General features: G+C 49.4%; 1 long non-coding RNA gene across 1 annotated transcript; it reads right to left on the bottom strand.

The window, feature by feature from the left end:
- Positions 1 to 7,262: 7,262 nt before the first annotated feature.
- On the bottom strand, positions 7,263 to 15,011 carry LOC141581994 (uncharacterized). Its single transcript, XR_012514838.1, has 3 exons — positions 14,633 to 15,011; positions 10,725 to 10,815; positions 7,263 to 8,891 (listed from the first exon to the last, which is right to left on the bottom strand). It is a non-coding gene; the product is annotated as an uncharacterized LOC141581994 (long non-coding RNA).
- Between the last annotated feature and the right edge of the window lie 3,032 nt (positions 15,012 to 18,043).

Raw genomic sequence — 18,043 nt, 5'->3', positions numbered from 1 at the left:
CTCTGTAAGATGCCTGATAGGCTGGGGCCCAGGGACTCCTTCCCTCCGCTCCCGCAGCATCAGGACCCTTCAGGGCCACCATCTCCCGGGAGCCCTCCATCCTGCCCAGAAGGCGCCCATGGCCCATGTGCTGCTGGGGATAGGCCCTTCAGGGGCCCTTCAAGGTGGTGGGGGAGGCTGGCTTGGGGGATCCGCCCCAGCAGTTCCACTTTTACCAGATTTATGTGTTGGGGCAAGATTTTGTTTGAGGAAAAAGGGTTTCTGTGGCTAAATGTAAAAAGCATGAACACGCTGAAGCCGGGGGCGGAGAGCTGGCCTGGAATTGGGAGGCTGGCACTTCCAGGAGCCGCCTGAGCTATTGGGTGTGCAGGCAGGCTGAGGGCCAGCTGAGCCACCCTGGGTACCAGTGGCCTGGCCTGGGCACTGGCGAGTACCCTGCTTCGGCTTCCTGGGGCGCCTAGAAAGTGTACTTGAGGCTGGTCCCTCCCCAGCATGGGGCCTCGATCCTCCTGGGTGTCTGGTGGTCAGAAGGTGGAAACATCCCCTAGGCAGGTGCCGCTCTTTTCAGGCACTACACAGGCTCATTTGCAGCCTGAGGTTTGCTGTAAGTTCGCATTTTGCATTTTGCATTTTCACCGAATTGCTTTCATTCATTTTTAAATTCACGTAAGACAGTGATCTCTGCGCTGGCCGCTTGAAAGTCTCTAAGGGCTTTGTTATTTTGCTCACAGAGAAATCAAAAACAGCCGAGACACAAATGTTGAAAATTTTCATTTTCTGGTCTTCTCTGAGTCCCCCGCCCCCAGCGACCCCCCAGGGTTTCTGGGAAGAAAAAGAAAAAACGACAGAATTACACATGATTGGGAAATCACTTGGCTGTGGCGCGGGCAGAAGCTCACCAGCGTCTGGAGCTGCCTGTGCGGGAAGTTCTGTGGTGTGTGTGCCGTGCCCTTTCTGGAGGGTTACACAACCCAGGATGGATGCGGTGGGGGCACAGAGGGAATGACACTCCCTTCCCAAACACTCAGAAGACAGAAGACAGGAGCCGCTGCAATTCAGGCTCCCAGCCCTGCCGAGACCGGAAGGTGCATGGTGCCTGGCTGGCCCCTGTCCCTGCCCCAGCCCGGAGGGACTCTCAGCACACTGGGTCCTCTGGGGTCCCTGCGGTGCCTGTGTGGAGGGGCCTGAGGCCAGAGGAGGCCTGGAGGGTTGATCCTGCCTTTGCCCCCACCATTCTGCTGTTTCATTCAACTGACGTTTTGCATTCACTTTGATTCTGCAAAATGTTGCATAAAATACGATTTATTTATCTTGATTCCTGAATTTTTTTCTTGCCTTTTCTACCTGAGGGAACTGTCATACTCACCTAAGCCCAATTCAGGCCCTGGTGGGTCAGTAGGTGGGAGTACAGTGTCTGTGTCTGTGTGCATATGTGTAGTGTGTGGTGTGCTTGTGTGTGCTTATGCGGTATGTTGTGTGTATGTGTAGTGTGCACGTGTGTCTGTGGGCATGTGTTTTCATGTGTGTGTCATATGAGTGTGTACATGGTGGATGTGTATGTATGCTATGGGGCTGTATAGTACGAGTGTGTGATGCGTGTGCTTTATATACGTGTGTATATGTGGGGTGTGTGTTAACTGGAATGTTTGTATGTGTTTGTGCATGTGGCATGTTTGTGGCACATGTGTTTCTGTGTATGTAATGTGTGTGTTTGTGTATGTGGTATGTGTGCATGTAAGAGTGCATATGTGTGGTGTGTGTGTGGTATGTGTGTTGTCTGTGGCATTTGTGTTTCTGTATGTAATGTGTGGTGTTTGTGTGCATGTGAAAGTGTGTATGTGCATGTGTGTGGTGTGTGTGTGGTGTGGTGTATGTGGTGTGTGGTGTGGTGTGTGTGTGTGTGTGTGTGTGTTTGTGTTTGTAGACAGAGGGTAAAATATGCAAAGGTGTTTAAAATGGGTGAATCTGGGTATGAGGCATACAGCTGTTCGCTCAACTGTCCTGTGAGTTTGAAATTTTTCAAAGTAGAAAATATACTTTTTAAAATCCATAAATGAAGTTATATTTTTATTTATATGATTCTAATACCTTAAATTTTAAAAAGTTTCCATTCCCAACCAAAAAATACCTGTGAATTTTTTGGGGTGAAGACGCCCCCTTCCTCCAGCGCCAGATGAGTGCAGGGTGGGCAGGGTATCCTCTCTCCCTCTGAGACCGGGGTGGGGGTGGGGGGGGGGCAGCTCCATGGCTTCTCATCTCAGCTGCGCTTTTTTTTTTTTTTTTTTTTTATACGGAGTCTCGCTCTGTTGCCCAGGCTGGAGTACAGTGGCACAATCTCAGCTCACTGCAGCCTCTGCCTCTTGGGTTCAAGCAATTCTCTGCCTCAGCCTCCTGAGTAGCTGGGATTACAGGCACCCGCCACCATGCCCAGCTAATTTTGTATCTTTAGTAGAGACGGGGTTTCACCATGTTGGCCAGGCTGGTCTTGAACTCCTGACCTTGTGATCACCCACCTCGGCCTCCCAAAGTGCTGGGATTACGGACGTGAGCCACCGCACCCAGCCAGCTAGCTGCGTTTCCTGACTGGGGCCTGGGCACCTCTGTTTCCTCCAACAGAGCACTTTGGAGTGGCGAGGAGTCTGGGAGGTGGGTCTCCAACCGTGGGGGCACCATGGACTTCAGCAAAGTCCAGTAGCCCCTGGCAGCATCAATACCCAAACCCCACACCCAAGCACATCCATCAACACTCAGAAATTGAAGATGAGCAGAAGCCAGGATGGCCGCCAGAGGAACGGGGTGCCCTGGGCCATCCCCAAATAACTAGCTACAAGGAACGGAACCCCAGAGATGGTGGGAAACATCTGGAAGAGGCTGCAAGGGGAAAAACAACCTGCCATCCCATAATGCTATGCCCATCCTTTCAGGAATAAGGCTATTTTCAGATCAAAGAAAGTTGAGAGAATGTGTTCACAGCAGAGCTTCAGGACACAAAGTGCTAGGGAAATGCAGGCTGAAGGGGAAAGATGCCGTGTAGAAGATGGGCTTTCTGGGAGGGCGGATGGAAGAGCAGTGAAAACACCCAGGGGGCTTAGTGTAAGAGACAATTTTCCTCCTCTTCCCAAGCCTTTTAAAATAAAAAGAACATGGCCCTGAAGTGCTGTTTACATGTGTCGACACAGCACGTACAGCGCAGTAAGCAGAGGGGTGAATCGCCACGCCGAGATCTCATGTTCTCCAAAAGAGGCAAGATATTGGCTCTGCGTAGACCCTGGGGCCAAGTGTGCATGCAGTGAAACCTGGAGTGACCCTGACAAGCAATGGTGTGGACGCCACCCACAGACACTCTGAGCACACCAGAGCGTGTCTGCGGTGAGTTCCTCTGTATGACGTCTCAAACAGGGAATGTTCATCTAAGGTGAAGTGTTCAGAACGGTGGTTTCTTCTGGGCATGGGATTGACTGGGAGTGACATGAGGGACCTTTCTAGGGAAATAAAAATGTCCTGTGTCATGAAAGGTTTGCGAGTTATAGAATGTGTCCATTTGTGAAGACGGCACAGCTAATTGAGAAGAATGAACTTGAAGATTGACACTCCCTGACTTCAAGATTGAGGCTCCCTGACTTCAAGACTGCCTGTAAAGCTACAGTAATAGAGACAGTGTGGTGCTGGAGGAAGCAGAGACAAACAGGTGAATGGAACAGAATGGAGAGCCCAGAAGCAGCCAAACTGATGTTTGCCAAAGGAGCAAAGGTAACAAAATATGGGACGAAGACCGAGGGGGCTGGAATGCCTGGACATCCACAGGCAGGAGGTGCGTGCAGACACACCTCCTGCACCGTCACAAAAATTCACCCCAAATGGATCACAGACCTACATGTAAAACGCAAAACTGTAAAACTCCTATAAGGTAACACAGGAAAAAATCAAGATCACCCAGAATTTGGTAATGATTTCTAAAAATACAACCCCATGAAAGAAATCATAGGTCAGCAGAACATTAAAGTTAAAAACTTCTGCTCTCTGAAGACACTGGAGAGAATGAGAAGACAAGCCACAGACTTTGAGCAAGTAACTGCAAAAGCGATATCTGTTAAAGGACCATTATCCCAAATACATAAAGAACCCTTAAAACCCTGCAATAAGAAAATGAACAACCCAATTACAGAAATGGGCAAAAGACCTGAAAGATGCCTTACCAAAGAAGATACACAGATGGCAAATAAGCAAAAAGATGCTCACCATTATATATCATTAGGGAAATGCAAATTAAAAAACAGTAGATACCACTACACACTTATTAGAACGGTCAAAACCCAGACGCAACACCATCAAATGCTGGCCAGGGTATGGAGCAACAGGAACGCGCATCATTGCTGGTGGGAGTGCAAATGACGCAGCCACTTTGCAAGACAGTCTGGCAGCTTCTTAGGAAATAAAACCCTCCCTTACCATAGGATCCAGCAATCACACTCCTTGGCATTTACCCAAATGAGCTGAATACTTTTGTCCACACTAACATTTATAGCAGCTTTATTCATAGTTGCCAAAACTTGGAAGCAAGCAAGATGTTCTTCAGGAGGTGACTGGGTAAACCGGGGCACATCCAGACTGTGGAACATTATGCAGCACTAAAAGAAAAAAATGAGTTCTCAAGTCATGTGTCTGATTCCATTCAGGCTGCTGTAACAAAACAAAATAAACTGGATAGCTTATAAACAACCAAACTTTATTTCTCAGAGTTCCAGAGGCTGGGAAGTCCAAGACCAAGGTGCTGGCAGATTCAGTGTCTGTCAAGGGACCATCTTCTGGTTGGCGGATGGCACCTTCTTGCTGCGTCCTGATGTAGTGGAGCAGCAAGGTACCTCTTTGGGGTTGCTTCTGTGAGCACACTGCCCTCGTGTGTGAGGGCTTAGTCCTCATGATCTCATCACCTCTCCAAAGACGATGTCTTCCAGTACTACCACCTTAGGGGGCAGGATTTCAGCATATGAATTTTGGGGGGACACAAACTTTCAGTCCCTAGCACCATGAAAGGATGTAGGAAAACCTGAAATGCATATTACTAAGTAAAAGAAGCAAATCAGAAAAGGCTACATACTGTGTGATTCCAACTCTATGACATTCTGAAAAAGGAAAAATGGTGGAAAGAATAGAAAGATCAGTGATTTCCAGGGGCTGAGTGGAGAGAGGGATGAACAGGTAGAGCACAGAGGTCTTTAGGGTTGTGGAACTCTGTGTGCTACTATAATTGTGGGTCCATGCCACTGTACATATGTCAAAATGCATGGAAAATGCAACACTAAGAGTGAACCCTAATGTAAACTGTGCCCTCTGGGTGGTGGTGACATATCAATATAGGTTCACCAATTGCAACAAATGTCCCCCTCTGCAGGGGGTGTTGATAGTGGGGAAAGCTACGTGTGTCAGTGAATGCATGGGAACTCTGTGCCTTCTGCTCAATTTTGCTGCAAAACTAAAACTGCTTTAAAAAGTGAAGTCTATTTTCAAAATTGTATGGCTAAGATTTGTGCATGTCAATGTATGTAAATTGGCATAGAAGACTAAAGTAGTAATGAATGAGGGGTGAGGAGTAGGTGGAGGCATAGATTATGCAAGAGTCCGAGGGTGGTGGCTCACACCTGTAATCCCAGCACTTTGGGAGTCTGAGGCGGGCAGATTACCTGAGGTCAGGAGTTCAAGACCAGCCTGGGAAACATGGTAAAACCCCATCTCTAGTAAAAATACAAAAATACCCAGGTATGGTGACACTCGCTTGTAATCCCAGCTACTTGGGAGGCTGAGGCAGGAGAATTGCTTGAACCTGGGAGGTGGAGGTTGTGGTAAGACAAGAACCCACCACTGCACTCAGCCTGGGCAACAGAGTGTGACTCTGTCTCAAAAAAAAAAAAAGATTATGCAAGAGATGCAAGAGTAGAAGAATGTGACTAAGCATTGTGGCTGGGTGGTGGATACATGCAAGTGTCATGCGAATTTCTGTGCACTCATATATTTTGATATCTTTCCTAATAAAAACCTTTCTTCACAAAAGCAATTGAAGAGAAAATCCTCAAAAGGGAAGACCATCAAAAGAGATGAAACATGTGCATGAATGAATATCATGTCAGTTGTAAAGAGAAAAGCCAGTCTGGCTCAGATTTCTTTACAATCACAATGGTACCAGAGGGCTGTGGCACATCCCAGGAGATCCTTAGGGAAAGACAGTGTCAACACCAGTATTATAACCAGCTAAACTGTCACAGACATGGAAGGCAGCTGACAAACATTTCAGACATACAAAACTCGGCAACATTATTCCTATGGGATAAACTGCAGCCAACTAAGAAATGAATTTTAAAACATTAACAGAAGCACTAGCAGTAAGTTTTGAATCTAACTATAGGACTAAGGCTAGAATAAATATGTCTGGAAGAAATTTATAAGAATGTAAAGTGATAAATTTCTGAGAATGGAGAAATCATAATGCTAACCATGGTTTGGAGAGAAAGGCAGAAAGTAGGTGGGGAGAGGCTGGGCACAATGATTCACACCTGTAATCCCAGCACTGTGGGAGGCCGAGGTGGGAGGATCACCAGAGGTCAGGAGTTCAAGACCGGCCTGGCCAACATGGTAAAACCCCAGCTCTACTAAAAAATACAAACAGTAGCCGGGCATGGTGGTGGGCACCTGTAATCCCAGCTACTCAAGAGGCTGAGGCAGGGAGAATTGCTTGAATCCGGGAAGCAGAGGTTGGAGTGAGCCAAGACCATGCCACTGCACTCCAGCCTGGGTGACAAAGTGAAACTCTGTCCCAAAAAAAAGAAAAAGAAAGAGATTGAGAGAGAGAAAGGAAGGAAGGGAGGGAGGGAGGGGAAAGGGGGAGGGGGAGGAAGGGAAGGGGAAGGGGGAAGGGGAGGGGAAGGGGGGAGGGGGAGGGAAGAAAGGAAAGGAAGGAAGGAAGGTGGGGAGCAGGAAAAGTGTGCTGACTTCCTCATCTTTACAGCCAGGGCTAAGATATGATATTTAAAACTGATGAAGCAGGTGACAGATTCAAGCAGACTTCACAGGGAAAGGCAAGAACTAAGAAAGGTGAGGATGACTGAGGATCAGCAAAGGCTGGGTCCCGTACCACTCCCCCAGCCCCACTCACGGTGGGGCTCCATAAATAGGAGAATAAAACAGCATCAGACTCAGAAAACGATTGTTTAAATTTTATAACCAAAATAAACATATCCAAAATTGTTCTCAAAATAGTAGGTATTTGTTTTACACAAAACGTGATGACAGTAAGAAATATTGCCAGTATAGACATCATCCCTTCCAGGCTGGCCTTTTTCATTTTGTATCCAAAAGCTACAGTGCTGAGACGGGGTAGCCAGAAACCATAGCAAAAAGCCACTTCCACTTAGTGATTGCATAATCATATTCTCAGAAGAGCTCAGTAAAGTAGAATTTTAGAGTCGCTTCTATGTCTAAAAATGTTTCTTAGGCCAATGTGAGGTTGAATGGTTAACTTTTGAGATTTTTCTGTGGAATACATTTCAACATTTTTTAAGCCCTAAGTCTGAGAAATTGGCTGTCTGCTCCACTAAAACCAAGATACGATGTTCTCAGATCTGGTTGTGGTCTCCAGGCATTCCACTATCTAAAGAAAGTAATCCCCTAAAATAGAGTCCCATCTCTAGATGATACATTCATTTGGTGAGAAGTCATTTGCAAGGGAAATTCCATATTCAATAGCTGCAGTTTAAAAACTGATTTTGGGTTTTCCATGCTATAGATTTATTGAGTGAAAAGCATTATCAACTAATAAAGTAATGATTATGCTTGCAAGCTAAATTTACCTTCTTCTGATTAGGATTTCCTATCTAATGTCCTTCAACTTGAAAGCAACTCTGATAAGAAGGATGCTTTCTTCTTCCTTTGAATCCTCTCCTTTTCTAGATGCTAAGGACCATGAGGCAGATGGTTCCCCTACCTCGCCCCCACCCAGTCCGTTTCTAGGAAGTTTCATGACCAACTGGACAGGATTTGGACGCGTTCTGCAGGGAGTGCCAGACACCAGCCCATCTGGTGGACATTTGTCTACAGGCTTCTTGGTCAAGGTAATGCTCACATTGTTTGGGTACAAAATGAAAACACAGCATTTGATTACAAAAGAATTTAGAGAAATAAGTGTGGTCAGAGCAAGTTGTATGAGGATCAAAAAATTTTTTAAACGGAAAAAACACATTGGAAGAAAAAGGAAATTTTGTTTAAAAAATTAAAAGTCACCAAAGGTACACAATGTCTGCTACAAAAGTTCTTTTTGGAAAATAAATCTTTAATTCAACATTTTTCATGTTATTTACATTAATTTTGGTTGAAAAGAACCACGTAGATCAATACTTTTCAGTAATTTGTGAGTCTAAAATTGTTATGTTTCTCTGTATGCTCACAAAATAATTAGACCTCTACATTTGTCACTGAAAGAAAAAATCGTTGGTAAATGCCAGATTTGTAGGTCTTGAAATTTCCTCATTTCCAGATTTCTAAGGCAGTGGAAGTGACCTGCTGTGTCCGTAGGAGAACACCTCTCATGAATTTTTGCCTTATGTCTTTGCCAAATTCAACCTTTTCTTATTCCTTTTTATTCTAGAAAACATTCCCAAGTGTCAAAATAGTCAACTGCTAACTATGAATGCAGGTGGATGCTGCTGTCTGCTTTGAACTCTTGTCCCTTCTCTTGTTCCTGGGCACACCTGGACCCATCCGGGCTCCCCTGCAGCTGGGTGGGCTTGGGCTGGGCTGCAGCAGTGGACCGTGAGCAGGAGAAATGCCCCCTGGCTTCCAGAGGGGCTCACAGCCTCTCCCCAGCTTGGCCAGGGAAGCAGCTCCAGGGACCTCGAAGTCACCTGTGAAGGAAAATGGGGAAGCCTTCCTCAGCTGGGCCCCTGAGTACCACCTAGGGAGAGGCTCCCCCACCCAAACCTCCCACGTCCCCAAGCCCCGCTCCACCCAGGCCCTGTTTGTCCTGCTCTCACCAATAACAAACACGCCTCTCTTACGCTTGGGCCTTGACATACGTGCATGTCTGTCTTGTAGCCGTGGCCTCCCTGACACTGTCACTAAGTTACAGGACTTCCTTTCATTCCTGTATCCTGAAATTTCAGCCTTTTCTGTTCACCTCAGGATACTCGCCTCTGTTCTGTAACCAGAACTACTTTAGAAATGTCATTCCCGGACGCGGAATTCTTGTATGGTTTTTGTTCCCAACACCATGTCATTTGAGTTGTTTTCGCAGCAGCGATGGATTTATGCGGCTTTGCTAAGCCTCAGCTCATACTTGCCATGTTTTGTATCCATATTGGGATCTGGACAAGAATTCAGAGAGGGGGCGTCTGTGCCAGAGTTCCCGTCTGACCTACTGCTGTGGTTCCAGAACATTCCGTCCCCAAGATGTCCCAGCCCATGGCAGGTGGTCAGCAGGGGCTTGTGTGACCAGCTCAGTCAGACTCCGGTCCATTGCGCTCAGAGCCTCCTCCAGTGCAGGAGCTGGTGAGGCCCCTTCCTCGGGGACATTTTGCTTCGCTCTTCACAGAGCTCGGGCGGGGGACAGGGCAGGAGCCGGCTGTCTACTGAGCGCCCAGTGGGCGGAGGTCTGGGAAACGGCACAGAGGCTCTGCTCACGCTGTGGGACCCTGTTTTACACTTTGCTATATGTTACTCGTATTCATCATAGAAAAATATAAACAAGAAAAATAAGCGAAAAGAAGAAAAAGCCACTTGTAACCCCATCCCACAGGTGTGGATGAACGAACCTATGCATGCACTTTGTGCTGTGACCTTGTGACCCGCAAGGCCCTGTACACGTCTTTTCATGTAATGATTATACCATTAGCACTTCTTAAGGTCAATAAATGGAGAGCTGGGTCATTGCAATACTTGCATAGAATGCCGTGGTTTGATGAGCACGCCATTGAGTGACGCTGTAGGGCTGGCCATTTAGGTTGTCTAGATCTTAGCTATTATAAAAAGGCTGTGAATCTGTTATCTCCGCAGGATACACTGTAAGACGTGGCACACATTTTTAGGATTTCTGATGGGCATCGTTAGAGCATCCTGCAGGAACCAGTGACCGGCCCCGTGTCCTCCAGCATCCCCCTTTCCGGGCATAGCTTTCTTTTCAGTATTTGCTAGTCCCCGATAATGACACAGGGCACCTTGTTATCTTTTTAATTTGCAGTTTTATTCGTGATGTTAATCTCTGGCTCTTAAACCAGGCAGGATGTTAACCCTTTGTGTGCTGCACATGCCTCTGGTTTGCAGCTTGCTGGTTGTTACTGTTCTGCTGCTCTTGGTTTTTCTCTTTGTAGCCTTGGGAATGACGTGAGAGTACATGGGACTGACTGTGGACGTGCTTTTCACACTCATCTCTTTAAACACTGGGCCCTTACTCCGGGTGCTGTGTGAGATGATGCCCCGTGGTGGGGCCAGAGGGAGCACAAGAGCTGACTTCGGGAAGACCAGCCACCCTCTGCATGCAACAGGCAGCGGGCCTGTGGCTTGAGTGTGCCTGCAGGTGTGGCAGGGGTAGGCTAGAGCTGGCGTGGCCCCCCACTTCGTGGCTGAGGGAGAGGCACCTCCTCTTTGCACACAGACCTGCGCGCCTGTGAGTGCAGCTGTGACTGTGCCAGCCTCCCAGGGTTGCTGAGGATCAAACAAGAAGACGCAGGTAGAGTACTTACAGCAGTGCCTGGCATGCAGCGAGCCCACCTCAAACGCTTCTGTAGTAGAATTTGATCTTAATATTATGAAGCCCTCTGGTTGTTTCATTACCTACAATCACAGATTAATAGTTTATAAGATTAAAATTTTCCAAGTCATGGGACCCACACAGGCCACACTAGACACAGCTGGCACCTGGGAGTATAACTGGGGTTCACGTTCTGAGAAGCCACTACCCCAGGCGAGGCCTGCATTGCGGACTGTGAATGGTGTAGGAGCTAGGCGTTCAGAGAGGCCCTGAGGACTTGGCTGCCACCAGCCATGGTAGGAAATGGTTGCCAAGGATGGTGCCCTGAGAAAGGGAAACCTAGAAGGAAAATTGGACCCTCCAGAGACTGCTCATTAAATGCAGAAATGTCCTCCAGACGTCAGCTTGGCCCTCCAGCCAGCACAAGATCAGACCGAAGCCTTTAGCAGCTGCCATGTAACCAGATAGGGCTGTGTCCAGAAACTCCCACACAACATGGCTCTCGGCCGAGGTAAGCACAGGCATCTTTAAAAGTCATTAGGTTGTATCAGGCACACTGGCTTACGTCTGTAATCCCAGCACTTTGGGAGGCTGAGGCAGGAGGATCATTTGAGCCTGGGAGTCTGACTCCAGCCTGGGCTACATAGGAAGACCCCATCTACAAAAAAAAAAAAAAAAAAAAAAAAAAATAGCCAGGCATGATAGCATGTGCCTGTAGTCCTAGCTACTCAGGAGGCTGAAGTGGGAGGATTGCTTGAGCCCAGGACCTGGAGGCTGCAGTGAACTGTGACGGCACCATGGCATTCCAGACGGGGTGACAGAGTGAGACCCTGTCTCTTAAAAATAAACGTAAGCCCCACTCACACAGAGCGGGTGGGAGTGAGTTCCACTTGCATCAGGGTCTCTCTAACTCAGGGGACCCTTCGTTGAATTCAGGTGCTCAACTGGATGTGGCCCATCACACTAGGAGGGGCCATCTTGCTTTCCTCCGTCTGCCAATTTGAATGCTAATCTCTTCCAAAAATATCCTCACAGAAATACCCAAAGTGATATTTAACCAAATATCTGGGCACCCTGTGGCCCTGTCCAGTTGACACATGAAATTAACCATCACAACACCCAGCCACCTACAGGGCTCCTCCACCTTTCTAGTGAACAGGCACCCAGTGCAGTCGGAAACAGGTGTCTGCCCTTCCTCCCGAGCTCATCTGAGCACAGGACAGACCTGCCGGCCATCACACAGGTGGGTCCCTGGACCATCCCCGGGCCTTTCTCCCACGCCCCGACGCCTTTCTCCCATGCCCCCACGCCAGTCTAGCATCACGTCTTGCTGGTTCTACCCACGTGAATGTGCTGTGTACTGAAAAATTCAAGGTGAGGAGGAGTCCGCTGGCACCAGGGAACACATGGAGGGACCATGCCGGCAAGGAACTCACAGCTCTGAGCCCCCACATCTTCAGGCCCACCCTCAGGACTGCCCCCGAGAATGCCCCTCCCAACCACAGCAGGTGACTGTCATGGGCATCCCCAGCCTCTCAAAGATCCAGGAGGAGGCCTGGTGTGGAGGGACCCGCCAGTGGGGGACCCACAGCGCCAGAAAAGGCAGCTGCCACAGAGTTGAAGAGCCCATCTTAAGAAGAGTCCCGGCAGCAGCAAGGCCTGACTTCAGGTTACAAGCGCAAGGATGGGGCCAGACACTGCCACGCTCAGCAGGCGTGGCCAGCAAACCATGCTACAGTTGCAGTGGACATCAGCCACAGCTGCTCAGATCCCTTCCTCCCTTGACCGGATGCCGTCGACCTGTGGCTTCTGCTGGTTTTACTGAACAAGAGCCACGGTGGGAAGGAAGATGAGTTTTTCAGTCTCCACTTTCTGCCGAGCAGCTCGAAGTCTGACTACATCAGTGTAGCCAGGCATGACGAGCATGCATTGCACACACTCATGTTGGTCTGCGCTCCCACAAACTGAGAGGTCTTTTAAGGAAATCCCTCCCCAATCCGGAGTTGAGTCATCTGGCTTCCATCTCTGGGCTCCTTAAATAACCAGAATCTCAAATTAGCCATGAGAAAGAAACACACAGAAACATCTCTTTATGATGAAAAGGAAGACGGAACGCCAAAGCTGCCGTGTGGGACAGAGACTGCTCCCTTCGTCACTGTTCATCTCTCTCCCTGCACCTTCCAGCATCTTGTATTCATGGAAGGCGAGAATGAGCTGGAACAGAGGGAGATGGAGGCCACTCCAGAGATCCCAGAATAAGGACGGTTTTTCCGCAAAACATTTGCTTGTAAGAGATGCAAATGAGAGGTATTTTTAGGAAATATTAATGCGCTGAGCTCCAATTTGCAGACCAAGATTTACTTAGTCCCCTCCCCCACCGGGAGCCATCTGAGTGCTTGGCTCCTTCCTGGAAAAATTCCACTCCGGAATAATGACTTGGTTTCCTCACAGGAAGAATGCATGCATATTGTCAAGAGCCGAACAATACCCAAAGTTACACAAGAGAAAGCAACAATAAACTAAAAATGTCACTGCCAAGCCCTTCGCCCAGAACCCCCTCATTCACGTCGGGTGAGGCCAGGCCCCGCGCAAGCCATGGACAGAACACACAGCTCATGGTTGAGTCGACAGGGAAGTTAAAGATTATCCTTGAATTTAACAGAAGGAAAAGAAATGGAAAAAAGGAGTGAAACTGAAGGACTGCTAAACTTCACATAAATGAATCCTATCCCAGGAAATGCTTATCCCTCAAAGACAGGCAGGAACCCCTGAAAAAGAGAGCCCAGTCCCCCTGCCTGCACCCCTTCCCCAGACAACCCAGCCCTGCTGACAGCTCAGTGTCCTCTGGCGGGTGGTGCCGGACAGACAGACAGAGGGTGGACGAGAAGCCCAGAACTAGGCCTGTGCACCCGGGAGGACAGCATGAGGTGAAGGGGGAGCCTCAAACCTCTGGAGCACAAGTGGACACCAAATAAGGGGGGAAGATGCAAGGGGCGCACCAGATCAGCTTGGAGAAGAGATGAGTGGTCCCCCCTACACTACGCACAAAAATATCCTTCCAGCCGCTCGGAAACCCACACGAGAAACGTGAGCTCAGACAAGTCCTGGAAGAGGACATGGGTGTCTTCTTCTCTCACCTGGGTGCAGAGATAGACCCTCTAACTGTGACTCAAAGTAAAGAAAAGATCGGTAAATATGAATATAAAAAAGGAAAAATATTTTTGCATAGCCAAAAAAAACACACCATAAATGAAGACAACTGAAAAACGAGGAGAAAATATTTGCAACAGAAGCCACAGATGAGGGACTAATGTCCTTTTTTATTTTTTATTTTTTGAGACGGTGTCTTGCTCCATCACAAAGGCTGGAATGCAATGGTGCAATCGTAGCTCACCGCAACCTCCACCTTCTGGGTTCAAGCCATTCTCCTGCCTCAGCCTCCCAAGTAGCTGGAATTACAGGTGTGCGCCACCACTCCTGGCAGCTAATTTTTGTACTTTTAGTAGAGACGGAGTTTCACCATGTTGGTCAGGCTGGTCTCAAACTCCTGACCTCAAGCAATCCACCCACCTTGGCCTCCCCAGAGAGCTGGGATTCCAGGCGTGAGCCACCGTCCCCAGCCCCAACATCCCTAATAAATGAAGAGCTCTTACAAACTGAGGACAAAGGACCAGAAATCAGATGGACATCAGGAAAAGGACGCAAAGAAACAGTTCCCCAGAAAGATGAAAATGAGCCTGAAACACAGGAAACCTGCTCGCTCACTCATCCTTAGAGAACGCCAGGGGCTGCCTCTCATCCACAAGGCAAGCAGGTCCCAGTCCCTGGTGGGGACACCCCGGGCTACAGCCCTCCCAGAGTGGCGTTGGCCACACCCTAGGAAACAACTCGCACACTTACCTTTGACCCCGGGAAGACGTCTCCAGTCCAAATCAAAGGCACTTGTGCCTGATGTCCTTCCTTGGCAGCGATGTTTGTAATTGCAGAACACTGGCGACAGTCTGAGTGTCCACCTACAGGAGGGAGCTGGATGAGCTGGGGGTGTCCACTGGTCTGAGAAGTTTCTGGACACACAGACAGGTGGACAAAGAAAGTTCCAGAGTCTAGAGGGTGCTACCCTTCGGGAAGATGGCCATGAGGGGCAGGGATGGGGAGGAGAGTAGTGGGGGAGAGTGGGGAGCAGGGAGGAGGAGGAGTGTGGAGGGGGGCAGGGAGAGGGAAGGGGTGTAGAGGAGTGGGAGTGGGGGGAGGGAGTGGGAGGGATGGTGTGGGGCCGAAGAGCAGGAAGGGAGAGGCGTGGGGGAAGTAGAGGGCAGGGAGGGGAGGAGGTGCTGGGCAGTGGCGGCTGGCAGGGATGGCGGCAGGGGTGTGGGCTTTTAATCAGGGTTGATTAGAACACAGAAGATTGGCGGGGTGCCATGGCTCACATTTGTAATCTCAGCACTTTGGGAAGCCAAAGTGGGCGGATCACTTGAGATCAGGAGTTTGAGACCAGCCTGGCCAACACGGTGAAACCCTGTGTCTAACAACAACAACAACAAAATCCAAAAATGAGCTGGGCGTGGTGGTGTGAACCTGCAGTCCCAGCTACTTGGAAGCTGAGGTGGGAGAGTCACCTGAACCTGGGAGGCGGAGGCTGCAGTGAGCCGCAATGGCGCCACTGTATACCAGCCTGGGCAACGGAGAGAGATCCTGTCTCAAAAAAAAATAAAGACAAGAACACAGAGGATTTTGCAGGTTGGCAAGTGATGGGAGGGTGGTGGGATCAGAAGTGGCATTCAGGACCCTCCCATCCAGCCACACCTGTCTTCCTCTGCTCTCCTCTCCAGTCCCTCCCCTGCCCTCACTGGGCCCTGGCCCCTGCCATGCCAGGCCCTCCCATCCAGGAAGCCCTGCAGGGCCCCTGAGTGAGAGGTGCTGGCTCCCTGGCTCTCCTGGTTGGGGTACATGTCACTTTCCTCCCCCGTGGGTATAGGCTCTCCCCCAGGCCTCTTCTGGACCTGGGGAATGACTACCTGTCCTGTAAGAACGTCGCCTCCTTCAGGACGTCCTTCCTGACCTGACCAAGCAGAAGCCCTGCCTGACCACAGCACCTCACACATCTTTGATGAATCTGCCAGCCTGGATGACTGAAAGGCTTGTCCCAGCTGCTGTCCCAGCTACCAGGCCCACCATCTCTCCCTAGGGTGTGACCCATACCTTACCATTCTAAATCAGCTTAAGAAAACATCTGGCCATGAAAGTGGATACAGAATACATGTGTCTATTAGTAAAGCAGAGGCTGCTCACTGCCCCACCATTGTTAGAGAATTTACAGTCCCCGCTGCCATCTTACAGACGGCGGAATCCACGCCTTGTGGAGCAGTTGCTGCTGTGAAAGAAGCTCCCAGAGCTCTCAAAGCCACAGTCTCACCTGCTAATCGCCTGGCCCCTTGTAAGTGAATGTGAGGCTGTGAGTGCGAGATAGCAGGCGGGCCCCAGACACCTCAGAGCACCGGACACACAGGCTCCTGACATTGGTGTGTGTGAGGCAGGTGCATGACTGTGAGCCACTTAGGAGACCCCCAGGGGGACTCGGTGCTCAGGAGGGCTCCATGCTCAAGAGGGCTTGGTGCTGAGGAGGACTCGGTGCTCAGGAGGGCTCATTGCTCAGGGGGCTTGGAGCTCAGGAGGGTTCGGTGCTCAGGAGGGTTCAGTGCTCAGGAGGGCTCTGTGCTCAGGTGGGCTCTGTACTCAGGTGGGCTGAGTACTCAGGGGGACTCAGTGCTCACTCAGGGGGACTCGGTGCTCAGGGGAACTTGGTGCTCAGAGGGCTTGGTGCTGAGGAGATCTCGGTGCTCAGGGGGCTCAGTGCTTAGGAGGGCTTGTTGCTCAATAGGACTTGGTGCTCAGGAGGACCCTGTATTCAGGAGGGCTCGGTGCTCGGGGGGGCTCTGTGCTCAGCAGGGCTTGGTGCTCAGGAGGATCCTGTGTTCAGGAGGGCCTGGGGCTCAGGAGGGCTCAGTGCTCAGGACCTTGTTGTCAGGTGGGTTCTATGCTCAGGAGGACGGTGTTTGCATTTCGAGTGCTCTGCAGTTGTTACCTTGATATTTTTACAATGTTATTATTGAATGTGTGCTTTGAAAGAGAAGCCCTATGGGGTTTGAAGCCTCGACTCACTTAGGGCCACTCCACCGCTCTGACCCTGACGCTCTGCCTGTGAAGGTCCCTCCTTGCCTCACAGGTGGTCCGTTGCTCGAGGGACCACAGCAGTAGTGGCAAGTAAAAATCACTGTGACAGACTGAGAGGGCAGGGGAGGGCGACGGAGGGAGGGGCACACACAGACACGTTGGAAAAAAGGAACTTTTTCATGTTTCATGAATAAGCAGCCTCATTTTCATTTTCAGTGCACCCTGCAAATTATAGAGCCAGAGCAGCTCTCGAGTGTTATACAAATATGATATATCCTGCCAGAGTTTGCTCTTTAATGAAACTAGAGAAGTCGGCAGGACCCCACAACCTTGTACAGCAGCCTCCACCATCCTCAGTTTCACTGACTGTGATTTCAGTTACCCACAGTCAATTGCATTTTAAAATTATAAACTGGAAAATTCCAGAAAAATTCCATATGCTTTAATTTGCACACTCTCTGAGGAGCACAATGAAATCTGGCACCGCCCTGCTCTGTCCGGCACAATATATGAATTGTCTGTTGTTCAACATCTTCATGCTGTCTACACTACCCGCTGTTAGTCACTGAGCCCTCTCGGTAGTCAGACAAAAGAGACATGGTTCATACAGTGCTCCATACAGCCTGCGTTTCACCCTGTTTCTGGGTTCCTAGGCCTTTCACCTTGAACTGAGACTTCTACCATTGGCTTCCCTGGTTCTGGGGATTTGGACTTGGACCAAGCCACACTGCCAGCACCCTAGGGTCTCTAGCTTGCAGATGGCCGGCAGTGGGACTTCTCAGGCTTCACAATCATGTGAATCAGTTCCCCTAATAAATCCCCTCTCATCTATCTATCTACCTGTCTGCCTCTCTCTCGCTCTCTCTCTCTCTCTCTCTCTCTCTCTCTCTCCCTCTTTCTCTCTCCATCTATCCACCCATCTATTGGTTTTGTTTCTCTAGAGAAACCCGACTAACACAGATGTGCAGGACCTTTACCCTGAAAACTGCAAAATACAGCCAGGAGAAATTAAAGACAACCTGAACAAATTGAGAGTGTTATGGTCTAAGTACTTCTGTCCCTCTAAAACTCACGTGTTGAAATTCTGACCCCCCAAGGTGATGGTTTTACAGGTGATTTGGTCACAAGGGTGGAGTCCTC

Source organism: Saimiri boliviensis, chromosome 18 (assembly GCF_048565385.1).
Source record: "Saimiri boliviensis isolate mSaiBol1 chromosome 18, mSaiBol1.pri, whole genome shotgun sequence".
Classification (NCBI taxonomy): domain Eukaryota; kingdom Metazoa; phylum Chordata; class Mammalia; order Primates; family Cebidae; genus Saimiri; species Saimiri boliviensis.
This window is presented reverse-complemented; position numbering and strand designations above follow the sequence as displayed.